Genomic DNA, 9,461 nt, shown 5'->3' with positions numbered 1-9,461 from the left:
CTTCAGATTTTGCACGACCAGCATAATAGAAACATCAGCAAAACACCCACTCATTCACGGTGAATTCTCACACATGGGATCATTACATGGATTCTGTTTGATGAAATTTGCATTTTTACATACTCCTCCGGGTAATGAATGAAAGCATGTGTGAAAGGGCCTAAGGAAAGCAGGAACATTGCCAGGACAGCCATGTAAAGGGTTATGTCTGCCTGATGAAAGAAGCTTACATGTGGAGTGAGGAGTGAACCAGTCACAAGACTGAAAACTTGTTTACTGTTTACATTTGTGCCAATTTTTCCGCCAAGAATTTTGAAATACATTACAAGAACAGTGGTAAACAGCTCCTTGCCCACCATGTTTCTGAGACGCCTTCAGCCAGCTACACATACATCCGGCCTTGCCCCATCTTCTTTTCCTGTTGAGTTTGATGGCTGTTGGCATCCTTAAGTGTTGCATTACCCCCATCTGCTGGACTGTCCCTTGCCCCATCTGTTCCTCCATGGCATGTGTGAACAGGCACATGACGATGAAGTGCATGTTTGAAAAGTGAAAAACAGTGGTGCTTGAAAGGTTGACAGTAATTTACCAGGAACTATATATGAAAGAGGCTAGAGTGACGTTAAATTCACTGCGTTTACACCTTTATTAGTTTGTCAAATGATTGGTTTGTATTAGCTTTTCTTTTACGGTGGAATAATGTAGTTTTAAGTGTTAGAAAGAGTAATGAAGCAGAACTGACTTCCTTTGGAATTACGCAGTTAATCTTTGACCCTATATATCTTTATTTTATAATAAAACCCCACAGCTATTTGTCCTTTTATTGCATCTTAGAAGACGAAGTAGGAGAGGTCAGGAAGTATATTTACGTCCATTCCTGTGATTTCAATTAGTCAGCTGAAGCACCAAAAAACCCACTGGGGACTTATAGGGATTTAATCCTCTCCGGCTGTGTGTCTATCAATTAGCCACACCATTAATCCCCACGGCGTAATCTCATTAGATAGAGCCCCTTTAATGAGACACCCAGAGAGGAAGCAAAGAAGCAGGCAGTAAGAGAGAGGGAGAAAAATGAGGTGGTCGTAAGATGCAGGTAGGCCGTGTGAAGAGGTGATTAGTAGGATGGAAGAGAGGGTCAGCAGAGAGAGAGGTGGGGTTAGAGCGCAGCAGGAACAATGCATAACATTTAGAAAATGGTTTGGGGGAAAAAAGGTTAAATATGAGTTAGAGAAATACTTAATCACGTGTTGTCCATTATGATGAGAGATTTGAGAAGTGGGCAATGAGAGGGAAAGAAGACAGGTAGAGGTGAACAGAGCTGATGGAGCATAGTGGACTAGTTAATGAGAGATGCTTTCATTCCTCATATACGCTGGAGTGCCCCAGCAATGACAACATCCACTAATAAACCTAAATAAGCTAAGTTCAACCTTTACTGCAGTGAATAGTGAACTAGGCAGAATTGTTGTGGTTCTATGTAAAAGCTGAAGTTCGGAACTTTCTATGAATTTGGATGAAAAAATAAGAACGTTTGTAACCAAGTCGAGATGAAAGCAAGCCCCATCCGCCAGTCGACTGGCCAGACAAACTAATTTTATAGGTAAACAGTACACTAAAATATGTTTATGTTAAGACTTTGCAGAAGGGATATGCAATACAGCGACATAATCTTTATTTATATTTGCCTGGTTTCACAGTTTGATTGAAGTTCATGAGCAGTCACTGACACTGCATCAGAGACTCCTTCCTCGGTTGGGTACAGTAAATCTGGCACATGACATTAGGGGCAGACAGAGAGAGGCAGAGATACTATTTCACAGACATTCTGTCTCATTGTGCTGTCAGAATGTATATATTAAGCAAATATGGAAAAATAAATTACAAAAAGTTACCAACTTCACCTTTAATATGAAAGCCATCAGAGGTGGGCACCACTAATCTGAAATAATAATCAAGTTGGTAAAAGGTCATGCTGGTCATAGCCAGTCAGCAGATAAGGAGATTAACTTCAGAGAAGGTTTCTTTGATGGGCTTAGCTGAAGTTCACTTGGTTTCCCCATGGCAGATTGACAGAAAGAAGAAAGCAAATATAAGTTCCCCCCTTGATAAATGGTGTGTAGACTGAGAGTTTTGCTGCTGGCTTGTATGTTATAAATAAAGTTCTCCTCTTCAAACATGTCCAATCCTGGCTCTTTTCCTTTCCTCTCTATTTAGCTAGTGAGTCTCTTGGGCTAGTTCTGGGAAAAAATCCAATCTAAAAAAAACTCCACCGGATGTTGGTGCTGACATTGGCTGTGTGATCAACTGTCCCTAGCTTAGTGTTGATGTTGCAATTCAGCAAAGGTACTGTCTAGGACAGGCTGGCTCGGCTGGCTGCTCTTCTGCTGACACCACTCTGAGCCTCCTGCTATTTCAGGGCTCTAAAATGAGATCAAAGCAGCAGAATAAATTTGATGTCCCTGTTGCGAGTGAGGGAGAGAATATCTACTATTTAACAACAAGCCATTTATGATTTGGACAACTGGTCCAGCAGAGACACTTTGCTATTACCAAGACAGGCTGTTCATATCACTTAGGGCTGAAACACTGTCTGTTGTCTGCATTATCCAGCAGTATTTAAAAAGACAGTTTCCTGCAAAACGTGATTGCATTTTGTAGTGAAGTATCTTTTCAATAAAGGTCCTTTTTACTCCCCTACATTTATTCGACAACTATAATTTCTGTGAGTGAAGTAAACGCAGTCAGTGAAGTACCTATTATACTAGTACAGTAGTTTGTATTGTAGCACTGACTAGAATGGCTGGATTACCAACCAGGAAAAGCCGGCAACAGCCCTGGAGCCTCACACATCCAGGGCCCACAAAGTCCATGTTCACTGTGTGAGTTAGGTACAAAATAATTGATCTATTATATTGCTAATTTGAACATTATGTCAGTCACTCATCTGTATGAAAGCACAGGAATCACTATTAATATTAATGATGGCTCCCTTCTATTCAAATGTTCCAATAAGTCATAACAGTGTGACAATAAGCCAACATGCACAATACCGGGACTCTGAAACTGACACAGCTAAATGGAATTCAGGGCCGAGGATGTCCCTGGAACCCTTTGTGGACATTGTTGTCCTCTAAGGACACACCCTCACTAGAGGTTAAATAACTGGGTCTCCACAGACAAACCAGACATTTGGACCAGTCCTAGCCTTGTCAGATGCGTACATGAACCGATGAAGTACTGCAAAGCTTTGGAAACCGAAGCCATTTGTAATGAATTTGATCTGTAATGATTTATCTACTTCAATGTTTTGTTTTATTCATGATTTATGCACTACCTCGAGCGATATTGTTATTGTTACTATCGTTATATTGTTTGAAGATTTAACAGTAATCACTGTTGTAAAGTTATGAAACAAACCGATTCCTGCCGGTTCCATAGTGAGAGCAGCGCTACTGCACTGCAGCTTATTATAAAATGTTTTTCTGCTTGAGAAATACAATGTGTGGCGGGCGTGCGTGATAAAAGACCGAAATGCGTGAATGTCACGCCCAATGTGTAACACTTGAGAGCCCTGCAAAGACAAATTCCGCATTTGCCCCATGAACACTACACTGTTGGCGATTTCCTTTGTAAATTTAGTTATGTCTCCCCCCTGACCTATATTCTGCATATTTAAGGTTTTTTTATGCTATTACTGCTGTATTTGCGATATTGCTCCTTTAACGTCAGCTTGTAAGCATTGTCATGGTGAACATATTAGCATGCTGAGGTTATAGCCTGAAGCCTCACTGCAGACTCTAGACCTTTTTCCTAGCAGACATTTCAACATGTCATAATAGGAAAAGCACAGGTGAAATAGATAACATTAACAATGGCTCAGTTGCAATGGCTCAAGTTATTCCAGGGAGTTTGCCTGCACATATGGATGATTGTAGCTATCATTAAAGCAATTACAAGAACCACAGTGTTGATTTTGGCAGATCCTATGGATAAAAGCAGGACTGTTTCCGTGACCACCAGCGCTTTGTGTCACATCTTATTCCGACTCGTTTTTTGTTCTAATTTTTGAAACAAGTGAAAACAACTTATTTTTAACACTATTTTTCTTTTTAAAACACAGCTGTTTGTGGGATGCATATAGCAACGAGGTAATGCATCTGTTTGTGGCCATATGTTGATGTAAAACACATCTCCTAATGTAATTCATAAATAGAATTAGAATATAATAAAGCCTACCTGTCAAGGAGAAAGAGGGCCAGTTTAGGATTGGTTTTAAGTCCTTTCAAATCCTGCAATTCTCTCCATCTGTTGACTGAGATTGATCATGTTTTCACCCATGCTCTATCACTGTCCCTTTTTGCTTTTGCTTTTTTTTATCTTTGGCCAATTTCTTTTTCTCTTTGCTGATCCTGCCCCAGAATAAGTCATAACCACAAAATATAACATCAAGCTGCCATGCAATGTCTATGAAAAGCTGTTGTGTTTTTTTTAAGTACGTCCAAACTAAAAACTGCGTAAGTTTACCTTTTTGCGGCAAAGTACGACCAGATAATACTTGCAGCAGATCGGTAGACAATATCCTTTGACTTGTCTGATATGCTGACCTATGTTACAGAAAAATTATTTCAGCCTCAAACATGTAATGTACTGTAATTATAGCAGCGAGTGGCACTTTGCTGCTGCTTGGGCGTAATTATAGAAATAGACAATCCTCTCGCTGATGGTCTTGTTCACCTATGTCGGTCATATGGAGGCATCAGTATTAAATTGAGATGGTTTCACTACCAACTAAAAACTCCTTATAGCTGCTTTAATTTTAATTGAAGACATCTGTGCTAATATGACAAGTCAAAGGTATATTGTGCTCTCATGTTTTCTATTCCTAAATAAACTTTACTTAAACAAATTACCTTGCAGTTGCTGGCACATAGTCAGACACAGGTCAGACACTTTTATTCCAGCATTGGAGGACTGGTTGAGTTTTGGATGACTGGACAAATAACATAGCTGCTTACCACTTAATGTATTAATAATTCACACTGTGAAAGGATGTAAAGTATGATGGCTTTTATTTGTGATAGTTAAGTACATTTTGTTGCTAATACTTCCATACTTGTTTTTCAGCAGAATTCTTCAGGGGGCACTCAACCTATTTTTACTCATGAAGTTCAGTTTACTTGTCACAAGGAGTCCTACTCAGCCAGTGAAGACAGGTGGTTAATGTCTTCCGTGGCTCCCTTCTGCGGAGGGAGTTGCATTATGGGAAATAAGTAATAGAGTTTCTTTGGAGCCTCAGCCAAACAAAGTGAGGCTATCTCTGGTTCTGCCACTTGGTTTTTAAATGGGTTTTGTGAGCCTCCAAAATGTGCAATACTAAATCTTGGACTTGACCTTGTTGTAAAACATTTTCTCATCGTGATATACATTTAGTTAGATAAATGATCTCAATACATTTTCCATCGCTGACACTTTCCCTATGAATGTTTACAAAACTGCCCAAACATACTTTTCATTCAGAAACATCTATCATATAATCGGCATTAATGATGCATCATGGGATTGCCCTTGTGTTATTTATTGACATCTTCTACACAAGTACATGATCCCTGTGGTGCTGCTGCTGCTGAGCAGCTCTTTGGAGACTTCTCTGTGTAATAACATCCTAGAGTGCAGTTGGAAATTCAAGCTGCATCCTCGAGCAGAGAGGCTGCTCTAATCAACTGGATGTAATTATTCACCTTAGCCACAGGTTAAGTGCCTTCCCCGGTGCACTGTCTACATGTATAAACGGTAAAAGATGATTCCTTTGCAGCCAAGTCAGTCTCTGGTGTCCTTTAGGGTACAATCAAGTTCCCATTCCCATCTACCACTCCATTTCCCTCTGTCAGCATCACTCCAGAAAGACAGACCAAAGCTTACCATGAATAATGGATGTATAGCATACTCATTAGTATTAATAAATAATTGACAATCACACGTGTAACCGAATTAATCTTGTAAATGTTATGATTACAATAATGTGACAGGGTGGAACGACAACCTATGAATCTGACCATATGCACAATGTGAGCTTATAAGTCGCAGCTTGATGACTCTGTTCTTATGTTTTTTGTCTTATGTATGTAACTCCTTTCTCCATCTTTCATGTTTTATAATGATCCCCCACTATGTCTATTTATAGCAACTAACAACTCCCAAACACAATTACTTGTTGTCTTTCTGACAGGTCCTGAAAGTGCATCAAGATGAGGTGAATTTCTTCACCTAAAGGTGTCTCATGGTCATTTTAATTTGTTCTTGTTTTTTTTGTTTGTTTGTTTTCTCTGATAGACCATTTGCAGACATTTTATTTGATGGGGTTTACTATTGGACTAAATTTGACTATATTCAATTCCCCCATGAAGGTCATGTTTTCAGCTTGTTTTGTTGTTCGTCTGTTTGTCTTTCAGCAGGATTAATGAAAAACTACTAGCCCGAACTCGTTAACTTTTGGAGCAGATCCGAATCACAGAGCAGAAACACAAATTATTTTCATTTCGTGAGATAACGTGGCCTTGGCAGAGGTCGCCTTTTCAGTGTTGATTGCTCAAAGACTGCAAGGGCTCAGCTTCCCCTCAAATGTCACCAAAAAAGTGGTGAAATATGTTCTGTTGTTTGTACATTTCATTGACTAATTACGCACTAGAAAGCCTTCATCTTTTGTTCAAAATCAGCTACTTATCACAGGTAACCAGTTCAACTTCCTTCTCATTCATCCTCAGCGCTTTACAGAGTCGGATGCTCAGAGGGAGGAGTTAAGATGGCGGAGTGAGCAATAGCGTTTTTTTGCATGCTCTGTTATTAAAGTTTTGAAACCAGCCAGGTGAGATTACAAATGAAACCATCTTTAATGCAATCCAAGCTTTGATGAAGAGATTTGATGAACAAGATGAGATACTGAGAACCTTTGTAATTCGAATGGAAGCTAACACACAAGCAGTGAGAGAAAATCAGTAAGAAATAAGCAAAATGAATGAAGAAATGATGTTAGTGAAAAAAGAAAATGTTTCACTAAAGCAGATTTGTTTGGAGCAAGCCAGATATAAGAGAAGGTGGGGGCTTAGACTGATGGGCCTTCCGGAAAAAGACAAGGAGGATACAAGAGAGACTGTGATCGGCATCCTTACAAGAGTAATCCCGCTGTCAGTGGAGAAACTCTGTGAATCAGTAGACACAGTGCACCGCTGGGGAAAGAAGAACGATGATGCCACCAACAAGATGACCAGACCTGTAATCATCCAGTTTGCCTTGCGAACTGTTTGTGATTAAGTATGGAAGAGATCAAGGGAGGCAAGAGTATGCAAAGAGACACATTCAGTTCAAGGAGGAATTCCCAAAGGAAGATCGTGAGGCTTGTGCTAAGCTGTGGCCCAAGGCTCAAGAAGCCAGACAAAATTGAAAGAAGGCCTTCCTAAGAGAAGGATATGCACTCATCGATGGACGCAGGGTTGACCCCTAACTGCTGCTTAACAAGAAAACACTCAGGCACCTTTTGTTTATACAGAGCAAAAATTCAGTAACATTGTAAGATGTATTTATGTTTACAGAAGCAAACTCTCAGGTTGTTAAACTAAGTGAAAGCTTAACTGATTTAACTGCTAAAAAAGATTCAAGATATCTATTATTTGTATTCAAGATTCAATTTCGCCCATTTATTTTATGTACACAAATGCTAGCATATCTAAATCAACCTCAAATGACACAGATGACACAGTAATCTTTCTAAAAGATAAATCTTTAATTGAAAAGACCTTGGATATAATATTAATCTTTTCTAGAGCTTCAGGTCTAGGTCAGCTTTCAGTCTATACTTGAAATACTATCTCTTCATCCGTGTACTGAGACAAATATAAGCTCCATTCCTGTCAAAACTGAATAAAAATACTTAGTTTTAATAATGTCTAACAATATAAAAATAAGAGAGAATAACTAAGCATTGAAGAGAAAATAGATCATGTAAAAAATTCTCTCAACCATTGTCTTATGAGAGATCTCTCAATACCTGTCACTCACACTCACTGGCATCACACTTCACAGTGGCCTGGTGCAGCAGCACCAGCTGGGCCAAGGCCGTTTAAGCAGCCTAGCTCTGCTGGCCATTGAGAGGACACTGGTCAAGTCCCTGGAAAAGACGCCTAGTTGGTACGACAACACATTTATGATGTAGGCTGGAAAAATGAGCTTCCCCTCCTTGAAAGACCAGCAGCCACCACTGCCCGAGGAATATCCCAACTTCTACTGAATGGATTTCCACAGAGTGTTGGATAAATAATTATAACTTTTGCATTCATAACATGCTTAAGCAAGATAGTACATTTTAAACACACCTGCTGCTTAACATCAGCATTTTAGCATTGTCATTTGTGAGAATTGTGAGTAAGCATTTGGCTAACAAAGTAGGCCTACAGTCTTAAAAGCTGTTAGCATGGCTCTAAGTTTTTTTTCACTGTCTGCCCACCAAAGTGTACTACACAGGACACTTAAGCAAGTTGTGAAAGCGGTTTGAAGAGCACAGTAAAATCAATATATTCTAACAAAGAAGATGACGCTATCAGTGAGATCAGTGGGTTAAATTGCAAAAAGCCAATTTTTTTTACTTTCACGTCAGCCTGTGTAATGCTTGGCACCTTAGCTTGTTAGTTTCTGTGTGTCTAAGTGTGTGTGTCACATTTCTTTCTGCGGACCACAGGTGAGTATGCTAAACACATTTTGGTGCCTGTCCCAATTCATATAGCAGATGAATTTGTAAATGGAGATGTTCCTCTCCTTTGGGCTGACAATGCCTGCTGCTTGACCTGATTCAGCCCCATTAAAGAGGCCAACAGGCTATTAACCCCTGCGTCGATACTTTACAGGTTCAGCCGTGCTTACAAACCCATTTTCAGTAGCAGTCATAAACACTGGCCTTATTATAGTTTCCCGGGGGCCAATGCAGACCGCCACAGTCGACCCTATAACAAAAGAGTCCTAAAGTCAGCATTAACCTGGGTGGAACAAGGGCATGGATACACAGGAAATGGACTTGGGAGGAGGTGTTCACTAATGAACTGTTGTTGCATGTTATATTTCAGGGTCTGGCTGAAAATCATTCTCTTTCATTTCAGGATAAAAGTGGTTATAGGCTACTGGATTTGTGCATCTTAATGGGTGATAAAGTGCGGCGACTGGATCACAGTGTGCCACATCAGTTCATCCAAATCACATTCTCATTCTCATCCCTCCTAGGAGAGAGTTTTATTAATAAGCTTGAAGCTTAATCAACAATATGCAAGGAGGCGTTGAAAAGGATAAAATGAATTAACTGACTTTTAGTATTGCGTTAGTCTCACAGCGTGGATATGGTGGGATTACAAATGGAGTTTTGAATTCATTGGTTTGCAAAGTAATGCCGTGGAAAAAAATGTCACAACCTTATTTATCCA

This window comes from Echiichthys vipera, assembly GCF_963691815.1.
Source record: "Echiichthys vipera genome assembly, chromosome: X".
Lineage (NCBI taxonomy): Eukaryota > Metazoa > Chordata > Actinopteri > Perciformes > Trachinidae > Echiichthys > Echiichthys vipera.
Note: the sequence above shows the minus strand (reverse complement) of the source record.